At 43.9% G+C, this 16,080-nt stretch overlaps 1 protein-coding gene across 1 annotated transcript in view; it reads left to right on the forward strand.

The window, feature by feature from the left end:
* Positions 1–16,080, forward strand: part of LOC310706929 (uncharacterized protein) — a 65,256-nt gene that overhangs the window by 409 nt on the left and 48,767 nt on the right. The window lies entirely within an intron of this gene.

The following is a 16,080-nucleotide window of genomic DNA, read 5'->3' on the forward strand; positions in this document are numbered from 1 at the left end:
TAGAGTGAAGTTCATTCCTTTTTTTTCATCATGCTATCGAGTGACTAATAACTCTGGACTCGGGTTTGATCTTTGTTGTTGTGGATATATCCTGTAAAGGTCTTATGGGCGTGCTGGATTTGTTTCTTAGCGTTCCCCTCTGCCAGGGGGCATCAGGTGGGTCTTCGTCTCATCTACCTTGAAGAAAACTGGCAGTCGGGAATAAGTCACAACCTTTGTCTTTCCGTGTAGTAGCTACGCTGCTTGCGCTCAGCCTCTTGCTAGTAAATATTTGTACAAGAAAGGATCTAATGATAAACAAGTTTCCTGGGACTAATGCAGTGTTTGAAAAGTTTGTGTCCGGTAGTTGCTAAGTAGATCTCTTGTCAGCCTCTTGTCCGTAGACAGGACCTGAAGTTGAGGCCTGCCTGATCCCCACATCAAAGTGGATTTCTTCCCACTGGGCAGCAGCTTCTGGTCCCGACTGAAGGGTCTGCTGAGGACAACAGCTTCAGGTCAAATGGACTGCCTGAACTCTGGACTTCTTCCCTTGTTTCATTTGTGAACATCTTATGACTTTTATGGTATGCAAAGGTGATTACTGCAGTGACAAAGAGGCAAAGGGGTTCATCCCACCCCATATACTCACAACCACCGCGAGATAAACATAAAGTGCAGTTTATGGTTTCTAAGGTATTCTGGTTTCAAAGAATGGATCCCCAAGCCACCGTGGAAGAGAGAGATCCGTGTGCTTGACCTTTGTTGGCTGTTGAAGTAGAGAGATACAAGCATTTGATAGGTGACATCTGAAGGGGCCATTCAGAAAGAATAGCTTTGGGGAAAACCAAGGATGTTCGGCAGCTGAATTGCACCAAGGTGTTGGAGGGCCATTCCAGAAATTTAGCTTGATCCAGCAAGAGAGAATTGAGTGTGCAGGCATTGCGCATCTGTATTTCGAAGTTCATCCAGGTTCTCTTAAATTGAAAAATGCATCTGGCGATGCAGGCAGATACGTTTTTCTCCGATCTATGGCCAGTAGCTGTAACCAACGCACAAAACCAGTGATTAATTGCAGCCAGTGTATATTATTTTTAGCACTAAATATGCACTTTTCATTCACTTCCCCTGTAGAATTCATGCCATCATGGCTGATGAGTGATACAAGGCATCACTTTGTGCCTGTCATTTTGTGAATTTTAGAAAACGTGTGTATATATATATATATATATATATATATATATATATATATGGGTTCCACCTGAACTGGATACACACACAATAGCGAGTTGCTGCATGTGCAGTGCTTGACATTAAGAATACAGTATTGTGCATGTGCAGGTCCTACATGTGATATAATAATAATAATAATAATAATAATAATAATAATAATAATTATTATTATTATTATTATTATTATTATTATTTATTATTATTTATACCCTGCCCATCTGGCTGAGTTTCCCCAGCCACTCTGGGCGGCTTCCAATCAAGTGTTAAAAACAATACAGCATTAAATATTAAAAACTTCCCTAAACAGGGCTGCCTTCAGATGTCTTTTAATAAGAAGCTAGCTGCTTATTTCCTTCACATATGAAGGGAGGGCATTCCACAGGGCGGGCGCCACTACCAAGAAGGCCCTCTGCCTGGTTCCCTGTAACCTCACTTCTCGCAATGAGGGAACCGCCAGAAGGCCCTTGGTGCTGGATCTCAGTGTCTGGGCTGAACGATGGGGGTGGAGATGCTCCTTCAGGTATACAGGACCGAGGCCTGTATCTGTTAGAGGGAGACCCAATCTAGTTACCTTCAGTGAACATCTCTCCTGGTAAAAAGAAAAGAAATGGCAAAATTAAGTCCAGTTGTCTACCACAGCATAAAGAGTCCTCCATCCATCATACGTAGATGGGATATGATGCTTTGGGACTCAGTTGACTGGACATAATTTATTGGTTGGCCCTTTGTCAAAACTAAATGGGTAACCCAGTTATAGATAGCATGGTTCATCCTTCAGTAATGGCCTTGGTGGGAACTAAAAACACTGAGATAACCAAAAAGTTGCAGATGTTTGCACCAGTTGTTTCTCAAATTATGTAAGGCATTCTTCAATTTAAAATGTTTTATTTTTGTTACCATGCATTACTGATCCAATTTTGTCATGTTATCTTACATGGCAAAATGTGTTAATTGACTGATGTGTATTTAGCAAATTACGTCATTCTCTGTAACATGTTGTAGCACCTCCTCTGTTTAAGCATCACAGTGTCCTACATTTCTCCTTTCCTACACGGTGTCATTAGCTGCTGGGGGCAGAATAGCACCCAATGTTCTGAGAGGGCAGAGGGGACACCTTGATGCAGGTCTATGTTTACAGGAAACGTGGACTGGCCCTGGAATGCGTAGTACCAGCCTGAGTAAATTTACTTATATTTGCCACAGGCCTTGGCAATAAATCCCACCATTTTTTCATTCCTATGTCCCCCATAATAAAATGCATTTCTGCTCATATTCAGGTTCAGTTCATAGCTGTGCTTCATTCCATGTTTAGTGCAATAGGAAAGAATTTCCCCTCCATCATGTCTAGTACAAATGTCCTAATACAATATTCTGCGTTCCCCCATCTTGGCTCTATATCAGTGACTGCAGCTAGTTGCGTATGAAGGTCCCCCAAGCCACCCCTAAATAAATCACAATTCACACAGAATGTTTGTTTTTGGCATAAATTTGGCTGTATTAAAATACATAAATGTGAGTGGTTGCTTAGGCATTGGTTCTGAGATCTGTCCCCGCCCCAGGACAGAACTGACTTCCGGATTCCAGCGAAAGACAGTAAGGGAAAACAATATTGGGGAGAGCATGGAGCCAGGCACCAGACCCTCACCCCCACCAGTGGCATAGCGTGGGGGGTGCAGAGGGGGCCGGCCGCACCGGGCACAACATCTGGGGGTTAGGGTTAGGGGGCACAAATCCACGGGTTAGGGGGCGCAAATCCACGGGTTAGGGAGCGCAAATTACTTGCCTTGCCCCGGGTGCTGACAACCCACGCTACGCCACTGACCCCCACTCATGCTCCCTGGGGCTTGCACGGCCCTAAGCCCCCTGCAGGGGTATGGACGAAAAAATGGAAAGCCCCTGGATTCCTTTAACGGAATTCCCTTTCCGCAGCAGCATTGGAGGGGCAGGCACCGCCAATCCTTACCCCTCCACCAACCAGTTTTTAAACCAATGCCTAACCACAACCTTACAAGTTGTGATGATTTGCTACGCAGTAGGAAAAACCAAATGACACCAGGCAATCTGCCAAATGGACAAAATTCCTACCAGGCCCCTGCCCCAAAAGCAGGCAACCCCATGACAGGCATAGCAAGGTCAACTCAATAGCCCTAAATTAGGGAGGGTGGGCGGGTGATCCGATGCACACAGAAAAAGAGCCCAGTCAGTGCTGCGTGACCTAATTATATAACCTTTGGTCCGTCCCCCTAAATGGCAACACCAAGATTTCCCCAGTAACCCAACCGCCCAATCACTGCGGATGGTCATCCAAACTATCCCGCCCAGCAACAGAGGGGTGGCCTGTCAGACCCCACCACAACACGTGCTCTCTATGAAGGAGAACACGCTTTGCAGAACATGTGGCATCAGGTTATCCCATGTCGGTCTTCTTCAACTTTGGGTTCCCAGAGATTGGAATGCAACTCCCACAATGCCCAGCCAGTTACAGATAGGTAGCCGTGTTGGTCTGCCATAGTCAAAATAAAAAAATTCCTTCCAGTAGCACCTTAAAGACCAACTAAGTTAGTTCTTGGTATGAGCTTTCGTGTGCATGCACACTTCTTCAGATACCAGTTGAATGCCCAGCCAGTTGAGGCAATGAACAAGAGTTGTAGTCCAACAACATGTGGAGACCCAGAGTTGAATTTCACTGTCCTAGATCATCCTCCCCCAACCTGGGACCCATCAAATGTTTTGAACTCCTGCTCCTCATCAGCCCCACCCAGCTTGGTTGTGGATGGAGAGAGGGAGCATAGGGCTGCCATTTTTGTTCCGTGCAGATCTGCACAATCTGTGACTGGACAGCCTGAATGCGGTTCATTAGCAGTGTGCTGTGGCTTGCTGGCTATTTGACATTGACCTTTTTAAATACAGTACTGTCCCGGGAGATTTCTGAACTCATCGATTCCTAATGCCTTGCAGTGGGCTTGGTGCGTCACATGTTGCACAAGTCAGGTTTTTAGCCTAGCATCTACTTTGGTCCTCAGAGCTGCTTTTCAGGCATTTAAGGTCTGAAACTTGACCTGTACCAAGAGTATAGAACTACTTCTATACTAATTACTTCGTGCTGCAACTGGGATATTGTATGATAGAGTGTTCCTCCATATCAACCCCTCATTTCCCCCCAACCTCCCTAGCATATCAGGGAAAAGGCTAGACTGCAGTTCTTTTCCATCACATGAAATCTCCAATGTATTTTCTATCTCTTTCTCTCTCGTTACACAGGCCTTGTGAGAGCTACTACAGCATTGTTGTTGTTGTTGTTAAATTTGTATACCGTTCTTCATTCGAAGATCTCAGGGCAGTTCACAGCATAAAAATACAAGAAAAAAACACAAAATATATGTTGTGTCAAAAATCAAAATGCACCTGCTGGTCTAAGAAGGTTGGCAACTCATGCTCCTCTCCAGTGATGTTTTGCAACTTGCAAATTCTCTTTTGTATTCCAAGAAGGTTTCTCTAAATAAACAGGCTTCTTAATGCTCCTATCACTTTTGGTTGGCTTCACAACCAATTCTGCAGTCTTTCCAATCACAAGACACATTTCTAATTCACGTGCTGCTAGAGTAAAAGATCTGAAGCTGCGGCCAATCCATTTGTCTCATTCACACATTACATTTTAAGTCTTTGTGTACTAGGTGTAAGCCTAAACTGCAATGTTTGGAGTAGTAACTCTTTAGTCGGTGGCTCTTGTCCTCCAAACTGAATGAGCCAAACTTACCAGACAATCGTACACAAGACATGAATCCCTTTGCTCCAAAAAGGATGCCTGCCTTGGGTTGAAGATATTGCTGTGGATAAATTGAGGTACAGTGGTGCCTCGCAAGACGAAAAGAATCCGTTCTGTGATTCTCTTCGTCTAGTGGTTTTTTTCGTCTTGTGAAGCAAGCCCATTGAAGTATTAGCGGATTAGCGCTATTAGTGGCTTTTAGAGGCTTTTAGTGGCTTATCTGCTGATCGGATCAGCTGATAAGCGGCTTAGCGGCTGAGAAAAGGGGGGAGGGGGAAAAAAACAGCAGGAACTCGCAAGACATTGTCGTCTTGCGAAGCAAGCCCATAGGAAATTCGTTTTGCAAAGCACCTCCAAAACGGAAAACTCTTTCGTCTAGCGAGTTTTCCGTCTTGCGAGGCATTCGTCTTGCGGGGCACCACTGTATATAAGCAAGAATACAGCTAATATAAAGACTTAAATTGCAAAAGGAGTGTATTTTTAACTTTGCAACAAAATTGAATATTTTTGCATTTCACTGAAAATTGTGTTACTCATAGGTTGCCCCTGATTTCTTGGCTAGTCTATTTTAACAGAGAGCTGAAGTCCTCAGTGACTTCAGTCCTCTGCACTCTTAATTTGAGAGTAAGTCCTATCGAAGTTGGAGACTCTTCTTTCCAAGTAGAAAACTATACTTCACTTTGCTTCCATTCAGTACTTAGGAAAATTAGAGCAAGGAATGAATCCTGGTAGATATTTATCTTTGCAGAGAAATACTGCTTCATTTTCTTTTTTAAAAAATCCTTTAGGAGCCTCTGAATGCATGAACAGGATAGGAATGAAACAGGGTGTCTCCAGATTGTCACTATTTTGCGGGAGGGAGTTAAACACATACTGTAAGTTTGGGTCAGCACATCTGACTCAAGGGCTCTGTCATCCAAGTACAACGCCCACTTTAAAAAAAGAACCTGACTTTTCGAAGTTTGGAAAGTGATCAGGAAATGCGCTGAAAAGTGTGGGATAAAGGAATGATTAATAGGAAGACATATAAACACCTTGCAAGCAAATTACGATTAATACAGGATGAATGCTCATAGTTTGTATAACCTCATCACAAACAAATCAGAATGAGTGCTCAATAAATAGATTGTTAGGGGGAACCCATGGTTGCTAATGAATAGCCCTTACTACATTGCCCAAAGGTGAAGGCAGACTGGTAGAGCAGTGGGTATAGCTGGGAAGCGCCCTCACTGGGTTCAGTGAAAACGTAATGTTTTCACCTCTGGCACATGGTTTGAAGAACTCTGCTGTGCAGCTTTCGGTTTGTCTCCATGGCAAAAAGCTGGATATGGATGTTTCTCATTAGTTGCTAGTGTTTTTCATGACAACAGAGCCAACCTCCAATACTTGAAAGTTTAAAAATTAAATATAATTACCATTCAAAACACAACCCAGCCGGTTGGACGGGTTATAAATAATAAATTGTTATTGTTTTGTTATTATAATTATATTATAACCCAAGTCCAAAACATTCGGTTCAGCAAGTATGACCCTCAAAGGCTCTTGAGGCCATGTTCAATGCTTGCCTGAGTGGATTGCCATAGCCTAGGCTTCCTCAACCTCGGCCCTCCAGATGTTTTTGGCCTACAATTCCCATGATCCCTAGCTAGCAGGACCAGTGGTCAGGGATGATGGGAATTGTAGTCTCAAAAGATCTGGAGGGCCGAGGTTGAGGAAGCCTGTCATAGCCTCAGCCTTTATTCTATCTTGCCATTCTACTTAAGGCTGCCATCTGCCTGGGAAAAAACTAACCTGACCTAAATTTTACGTGTTCATTTATGTAAATATATGTCTTTGAGAAACTATCACTCAGTCTGTAATTTGCCATTATTAAGGAAGGCGCTGGAGTGGGTGGTGTTTTGTTAACTCTTGAGTTAACTTTGAATCTGGCTTCCATCATGGCTTTGAGACAGAAACTACCTTGGCAGATGATTTAAACTGGGGAATGGATGGGAGGAATGTTCTCCTTGACTTCTCAATGGTTTCCAGTTCCATTGTGTTCTCCTTCCAGAATATCTCTCTGGGATGAGGCTTGAGAGCACCGTACTGCAGTAGATCTAATTCAGTGTGGATGATGGTTCTCAAGAACCTCTCTTTCCTTTCTTGGCTACTGGCCTTTGGAGTGCCTCAAGGCTCAACTGACCCTCCAAACATGTCAACGCCTACATGAAACCGGAGGGCAAAGTCACCAGGAGGTATGACCTCCTGATAATAAATATGCAGATAACTATCTACCTCTCTTTTTCACCATGGTGGAAATCTTAATCTAGGCAAGATATATGTACTGTAGACCAGGAAATCTGCCTATCTGGATGTGGTTGCCAGACCCTAAAGAGCCAAGGACGGGGTTTGGGAGATCTCCACATTATCTTTGGGATGTCAGGTGGTATCAAAGGCCAGAAGCACTTTTATCAACCCTAGTTGTTTTGCTAGCTGCAGCCTTATTTTGAGAAGGCAGATCTTACCTCAGTGATTCACCCAGGCTACATTATTGCAATGGGTTAAGCATGGGACTCCCCTTTTAAATGATTTGGGAACTTCAATTGGTGCAGAATGTGGCCACTATAATGCTTGTAGAAACTAGACATTTGGATTATATTTCACCCAGTCTGTGCGTGGCTGCCTGTTTAATTCTGGCCCAGTTTAAGGTCTTGGTTTTATGCTTTAAACAATTTGGGACTGGGTTATTTGAAGGATCACTTGCACCCATATGAACCTCCTGTTATTTTAAGGTTGGCTATTTTATAATGTTAATGAGATTGTATTAAACAATTGGTATATTATTTTTATATGATGATGTAGTGAACCACCTTGTGAGAGAAGATTCCCGGAAAAGCGGGTTTAAAAAATAAAATAAAAATGGAACAAATGAAGTTGTAAGTAGGCCATTTCTCAGTAAAAATGTGATGCTTAAAATAGTTAATAAAGGGGTGATTCCAACCAGCAAAGCCAGTTTAAAACTAGTCTAACAACCTGGGGTAAGTACATGGAATAAGGGTGTAGTCATACATGCACCCGAATGTTCTTTAGACAGACAGATTAATCTCTTCCGATTCAACTATGTAAGGTCACGCTATACAATGTCATAGTGCATAGAACTTGGGGACAGTTCTGGAGGACTCATCTCTATGGCTGGCACTCACAAGGTTGTAGAGGTGCATATTCAGATGTATAAAATATTGTGGCAAAATGAAGAAGTCATGCGTTTTCTGGATGTGGTCTCCTCCTCCACCTGTCAGTAGCATTGCAAAATCGTAATTCATGAGTTAGCACCTTTTTTGCGGTTGCACTGGTGGTCTTGTAGAAGACCACCAGGACCACTAGGTCCTGTAGAAGAGAATTACATTATAAATATAGAACCACCTTCTCTAATTTTCCAGTGGAGGCAGGGAGACCTAAGGGTTTCTACTAGCTAGAGTTGAGAGGGGTTTGCTGTCAGAATTCTCACTTGCAGATTCCAGTGTAAAATATCAACTGGATTTTCTCTGAATATTTCCTTAATATTAGATACCTGCATTTGCAACAGACGCTATATTTTTTCATATTATGGAAGATTGCTGCCACCTCTCCAAAGAGCCTCTTCAGATTCCTCACTAATCTCAGTTCCAAGGGTACCCCTTCTAGGCAGCAGCCTCTCTACTTTATTTCTTGTTATACACCTGCCTCTCTCTGTCTCTCTTGCATCTTCCTTTCTGGGTGCCTTTAAGAGATTCTGCCCTCCCAGGATGCCTACCTCACTTGAGAAGGTGGACCCAGCAGCTGGCAGGTGTGCCATTTGCTGAGCGTGCCACCCACCCTTTCCTCCTCTGCTCTGGTACTCCTCTCTATGGAAGATACACCAGTTTGGCTGTCAGGCTATGTGTGAAAAGAGAGAGATGTGTGCAACTAATGTATCAAAAGCCCAGTGTGGGCAGTGGGAGAGGGCCTCTTCAGAGGTGAAGGCAAGCTGTTGGAGAGGCACCTGCTATGGCTGTAGCGTCCGATATGGAAGAGCAGGCATAGGCAAACTTGGTCCTCCAGACATTTTGGGACTACAACTCCCATCATCCCCCTGACCACTGGTCCTGTTACCTAAGGATGATGGGAGTTGTAGTCCCAAAACATCTGTAGGGCCAAGTTTGCCTATGCCTGTGAGAAAGACATGTTCTGTTGCTGCTGAGGCAGATGAAGGTGTTCGGTTGTGCTGCTACAGGTGCACCATGGCATTCTCTCTGCACTCCTTCCACAGTCCTAGCTCTGGGCTTTTGCCTCCCTTCTCCTCAAGGGACTTGAAATTGTCCATAGTTGCCACAGGATGGCAGAGTAAATATGAACAGTGGTTACACAATTTTGTTGTGGCAAAAGTTTTTGAATATCTTATGTCATGGAACATTAAAGCTGCATCTAATAATGAAATGAGAATAAAACATATCCATGGACCTGCAATCCTGAAGGCCTCTTGCTAATATAGACTCACTCTGGAGTAATTATCTTTTTGAGTAAACATGGCTGAATTTTTAAAAGGCAAATAAATAAAAAAGTAACCTGATGCAAATGAATAAAATCTAGCCAATAAGCAAAACAGTAAGCAGATGATAACTATATACCCAAAAATCTGAATATTTCAGCTTGAATGGGATAAGCATCTCATTGATCATTACTTAAAAGTCCATCCTAAGTCATTCTGCTGAATACTGTTTTGGGACAACTTAATAGCTGAATAACGTTTCAGTAGTTTGAAGGGAGAGATGCCCTCAAAATACTTCAGACTTAGGGAACTTCTGGAGAGCAGGGAAGTAACAAATGAGGGGAGAGGCGAAAAACACACTCCTACTTTTGACTAGCAAATACAATTTCATACGTTATGTAAAATAAGGTGGAAATATGCAAGTATCTGTATAATTGATACAAGATGCAAACTCCATCTTTTCTTAGCGCAGAACCTGAGTAATCTTGGCGCATTTTTGTTTTATTTATTATTTTCCTTTTTACTTAACAAAATATAAATAACACTTACTAGGACAAAATACCTCTGAGCACTTTATAGCCATGCAGGACACATACAGTTCTGCTGTGTGCTCAGATGGGCACATGAATTTTAAAATGTTAACAATGCAAGTCTCTCACAAGCATTGTTTATAAAGTTTTACATCTTGCATTGGAGGGACAAACAATTCTAAGCTGGAAACCTCTTCTTGAGTTAGCAATAGTCAGTAGTTGTGTCTGGAAAGGCACATGCTCTTAAAATCATGTGCCTAACTTTTGTGGCTAAGTGAACACAAGTGAAATAGACTTGCTTCAGTGTCTGAATAAACTGTAGGCCTACTTTTTTCCCCTTTAGACAATCTTAGCCTACCACCAAGAGCTGTCCAACTTGTTTACAAAGGCCAATCAAAATTTATGAGGTCTTGACTTAATCAACAGGCATGGTGTAAGAACCTCAGCTATAGAAACACGACACTGATGGTTGCTAAAAATGAAACCACTGCATACACTTGCAGAGTTGCAAAGGAATAAGGCAGTAATTAAATCTTAGCAATTACACTGCATTTCATTTTATATGAGCACATTCTTGCAACTTCGCACGAACAGCAGAGGTCCCTTCTCCCCATTAGTAAAGTGGTAAATGAGCGGACCTTTTCATACCTCCCCCAGCCAAATGATAAAATAAAGGGGACTCTTAACATACATCTGTTGTGTCTCCCCCCTCACACTAGGCTTCATTGCCTGAGCCCGCTCTTTCTACTTGCCCTCCCACCATTACATATTGCTGAAGTCTCTTCTCCACTTGTTGCCTGAACCTATTAAAGGTAAAGGGACCCCCTGACCATTAGGTCCAGTCGTGACTGACTCTGGGGTTGTGGCACTCATCTCGCTTTATTGGCCGAGGGAGCCGGCGTACAGCTTCTGGGTCATGTGGCCAGCATGACTAAGCCGCTTCTGGCGAACCAGAGCAGCACACGGAAATGCCGTTTACCTTCCCGCCGGAGCGGTACCTATTTACCTACTTGCACTTTGAGGTGCTTTCAAACTGCTAGGTTGGCAGGAGCAGGGACCGAGCAACGGGAGCTCACCCCGTTGCAGGGATTCGAACCGCCGACCTTCTGATCGGCAAGTCCTAGGCTCCGTGGTTTAACCCACAGCGCCACCCGCGTCTCAGAACCTATTAAGCAACATTAAACATCAATTTGCTTTTCCCACGATTGCAAAAGATTCCCACTGAGCACATACTCCATGTCATGCACGGTCAGCACTAAGAGTAGAGTGATGCTTAGGCTGATAACTTCCCCATATTGCCTGATGAGGTTCAGCTACTTTGCAGAGGCACTTTCATCTCCAGTCAAGTATCAATGCCCAGTGATAGGCATCTCTTTTCAGCCAGGCAGGCAGTATCTACCTGGTTCCCATGATCTCAAGCACATGCACACATACGCAGACAAGGAAAAGGTGGTTTTATAGGTATGGAATATGGTAGGGTGCTTTTTGCAAATGTGGCTAAGGATGGTTCAAAGCTCAGTGGTTAAAACCTTGACTCTACTGTGAGCATAATGGACAGCCTTTAGAGAATCATTCTTCTTTCACCCCGCCCCCTGCAATAGTGTCATTTGTGAGCTGGGATCAGTCGTGCCAAAAATCAGGTGAAGTCAATACAAAATCACATTTCAATCTGCCTTCTGGATTCAAAATCGCTCCCAGTACCTCAATGTCAATGAAGTCTCCCATCCCCAGCTCAGAAACCTTCATGCCAAGCTTGGTGGCGGTATATACCAGTGGTGTAGCGTGGGGGGTTCGGGGGGGCTGGCCACACCGGGCACAACATCTGGGGGTTAGGGTTAGGGGGCGCAAATCCACGGGTTAGGGGGCGCAAATTACTTGCCTTGCCCCGGGTGCTGACAACCCACGCTACACCACTGGTATATACTGCCCCATGCCCACAGGTTTCAGGGCGGTTCACATGATAAAATCAGAATTTAAACCACAAGGTATATAATCAAAATAAAAACAAGAACAACTCAATGACCACCACCACCCCATGTCAAAAAATGGGTGAAGTCACACAAGAGTGATGTTTCCATCTTGGATCAAAATGGCGGCAGGCTTCCAAATATCAACAAAGATCCCCACCCCTACCTTGGGAACCTTCCTGCCAATTCATATCTTGAAAGGCAGTCAAACCTATAGAGAACAAATGTACAAACCAATTTCCAAAATATACAGTGGTGCCCCGCAAGACGAATTCCTCGCAAGACGGAAAACTCGCTAGACGAAAGAGTTTTCCGTTTTGGAGGTGCTTCGCAAAACAAATTTCCTATGGGCTTGCTTCGCAAGACGACAATGTCTTGCGAGTTCCTGCTGGTTTTTTCCCCTCCCCCCTTTTTCTAAGCCACTAAGCCGCTTATCAGCTGATCCGATCAGCAGATAAGCCTCTAATAGCTGCTAATATCGCTAATAGCGCTAATCCGCTAATCCTTCAATGGGCTTGCTTCGCAAGACGAAAAAACCGCTAGACGAAGAGAATCACAGAACGGATTCTTTTCATCTTGCGAGGCACCACTGTATTCAATATGTTGCCCGTAAAACTCAAGTAAAAGCATTCCACCAAGCCACCACCAATCAATGGCTTTAAAAGAGGATTAGACAAATTCATGGAGGAGAAAGAGCTACCTTCAGAGCTAGAGGCAGCATTGCCTCCAAATACCTGTTGCAACAGGCAGCTGCATGGCCACTGCGAGATCAAGAGGCTGCACCAAATGGGCCGTGGGCCTGATCCAGCAGACTCTAGATCATATGCTCTATCTAGGTGAATTATCACATTTTCCTGGATCAAAAAACATAAACAGTCGTATGTTCCCGTATCCACCAAGGAGATGCCACTTCCCAAAACCAAAGTGCAAACTCAAGGTAATTTTTTTTTTATAAGATATTTATTGAAATTTTACAGACAATAAAAAGTTACAAGATTAAAAATAAAAAAGAATAACAATAATAAAAGAAAAAGAGATACAAAAATACAAAAACAAAGCACATAAAAAGTAAGATTTTTTTTTAAAAAAAAATCAATATTTTCATGTCTTATATTTCATTTACTTGTTTCCTGACCTCCTCACACACCCCTTTTTTGTATTCCAGTTCACATAGTTAATTCAGCAAATCCTTACCCTCTATCATTTATCTTTACTCAATATCTTAACCTATTATAACTATATATTTTAAACCATTATCAATCCGTATTTACATATTCTTGTTAATCTTTTTACCAATACTGCTTATTTTCAATCCAACATCCCTTTAACCTTCATTAATTTTACAGTATTTCTGCAAGTAGTCTTTAAATTTCTTCCAGTCTTCTTCCACCACCTCTTCTCCCTGATCTCGGATTCTGCCAGTCATTTCTGCCAGTTCCATGTAGTCCATCACCTTCATCTGCCATTCTTCCAGTGTGGGTAAATCTTGTGTCTTCCAATACTTTGCAATCAATATTCTTGCTGCTGTTGTTGCATACATAAAAAAAGTTCTGTCCTTCTTTAGCCCCAATTGGCCGACTCAAACTCAAGGTAAATTTGAGCAAACTGTGCACCACAAATAGGAAACGGAGGAACATTTGTGCCATAAAAAACTAGTTGTGTTGAATGAATGAACTGGCAGCAACTCTCAAGTGTCTTGGGTCCTTCCCTGTCGCAATTTGAGTCTCTTGTACTTGGAGGTGCTGGGGGAATTTGAATCTGAGACACCAAAGCATGTGTGTGGCCCTTTAAAGAAAGGGTATTTATGGTATTTATTTTTATTTTTAATTAGATTTATGTGCCACCCATCATAGGGATGCGGGTGGCGCTGTGGGTTAAACCACAGAGCCTAGGGCTTGCCGATCAAAAGGTTGGCGGTTCGAATCCCCGCGACGGGGTGAGCTCCCGTTGCTCGGTCCCTGCTCCTGCCAACCTAGCAGTTCGAAAGCACATCAAAGTGCAAGTAGATAAATAGGTACCACTCCAGCGGGAAGGTAAACACCATTTCCGTGCGCTGCCCTGGTTTGCCAGAAACGGCTTACTCATGCTGGACACATGATTGTATGCCGGCTCCCTCGGCTAATAAAGCAAGATGAGCGCCGCAACCCCAGAGTCGGTCACGACTTGACCTAATGGTCAGGGGTCCCTTTATCTTTACTTTTTACCACCCTTCATCTAAGGATCACAGGGCAGTATACTGCACAAGGAACTATTTTATGTTTGAAAGAGAGTGGATGCACTTTTGAGAGATCAGTTCCGCTTCCGAGTGGGACCGGGTTATGCTCATGCCGCCAGGCCCCACCCCCACCTCAGCGTGGTGCGGGATAGCGTCCCGCTGACGGTGAGCCGGCCATGCCATTTGCCAGGCGGCCAATCAGGGCGCTGAGGGGGCATGGCCGGGGCCCATTTAAGCCCGTGGTGCGATTCTGACAACTTCTCTTTCAGCCTCACGCCGCAGATCTCCTGCGCTCCCACCCTCTTTTAGGTAGGGGCACTGGCCTTGGTATGGACTTCAGTTGGCCGCCGTTGAGGGGCCTGGTAGGACTTTTTCCACTTGGCAAATTGGCACCAGCCACTTGGTTTTCATCTTGGTTTTAATAGGAGTATAGCACTTGGTTTTAATAGGTGTATAGCATCTAGATCAAGGGAAGTAATAGTGCCACTGTATTCTGCTCTGGTCAGACCTCACCTGGAGTACTGTGTCCAGTTCTGGGCACCACAGTTCAAGAAGGACACTGACAAACTGGAACATGTCCAGAGGAGGGCAACCAAAATGGTCAAAGGCCTGGAAACAATGCCTTATGAGGAACGGCTAAGGGAGCTGGGCATGTTTAGCCTGGAGAAGAGGAGGTTAAGGGGTGATATGATAGCCATGTTCAAATATATAAAAGGATGTCACATAGAGGAGGGAGAAAGGTTGTTTTCTGCTGCTCCAGAGAAGCGGACACGGAGCAATGGATCCAAACTACAAGAAAGAAGATTCCACCTAAACATTAGGAAGAACTTCCTGACAGTAAGAGCTGTTCGACAGTGGAATTTGCTGCCAAGGAGTGTGGTGGAGTCTCCTACTTTGGAGGTCTTTAAGCAGAGGCTTGACAACCATATGTCAGGAGTGCTCTGATGGTGTTTCCTGCTTGGCAGGGGGTTGGACTCGATGGCCCTTGTGGTCTCTTCCAACTCTATGATTCTATGATTCTATGATCTACCACGTAGCAAACGTCACAATTTTGTAAGGTTTGGAGGTTAGCCATTGGAATAGCGATCACCTGCCCCTCCATGCGGAAGGGTATTCCATTAAAGGAATCCAGGAGTATGGATCTCATCCGAAGCCCGGGGAGGAGCTAGGGCCATGCCACGACCCCAGCGGGAACCCAGGGGATGCTCAAGTCGATCCACATTGGCAGGGCTTCCCCTGCTGGTGGTTTACCCTTACCAGACTCCCTGCAAGGCGGGCAGGAATCAGATATAGTCTGTTGATGCTGAATGCCTAAGTCAATACCGCTCACATTCTGTAACCAATAAAGTGGTGGCCTAAATTTGCCCAATAACATTAACCTAAATTCTGTGTCCTTGTGTCTTTATTCTCCTGGGGTGGCTTGCGGTTCTTAAAGCACAACCAAACCTATACCTTAAGAACTGCAGGTGTATTGTTGGAAACACAATATTCAACCACAGTATAATAATAAATTAAGCCCATTGATTAGTCCCATTGATTGCAGTGGGGAAAGGTGAGAAGCTTAACTGTCGCCTGTTGAAATGAGCATAGCTATGAAGGGTTGACTGGAGCACTTTTTAGTACAGTGGTACCTTGGGTTAAGTACTTAATTCGTTCCGGAGGTCCGTACTTAACCTGAAACTGTTCTTAACCTGAAGCACCACTTTAGCTAATGGGGCCTCCTGCTGCTGCTGTGCCGCTTCTGCACGATTTCTGTTCTCATCCTGAAGCAAAGTTCTTAACCTGAAGCACTATTTCTGGGTTGGCGGAGTCTGTAACCTGAAGCGTATGTAACCTGAAGCATATGTAACCTGAGGTACCACTGTATATAAAAAGATGGGTAAATAGAAGTTTGCACAACATTTTCC

The sequence above is a fragment of the Podarcis liolepis genome (assembly GCF_965112155.1).
Source record: "Podarcis liolepis genome assembly, chromosome: 5".
In the NCBI taxonomy this organism is placed as follows: Eukaryota; Metazoa; Chordata; class Lepidosauria; order Squamata; family Lacertidae; genus Podarcis; species Podarcis liolepis.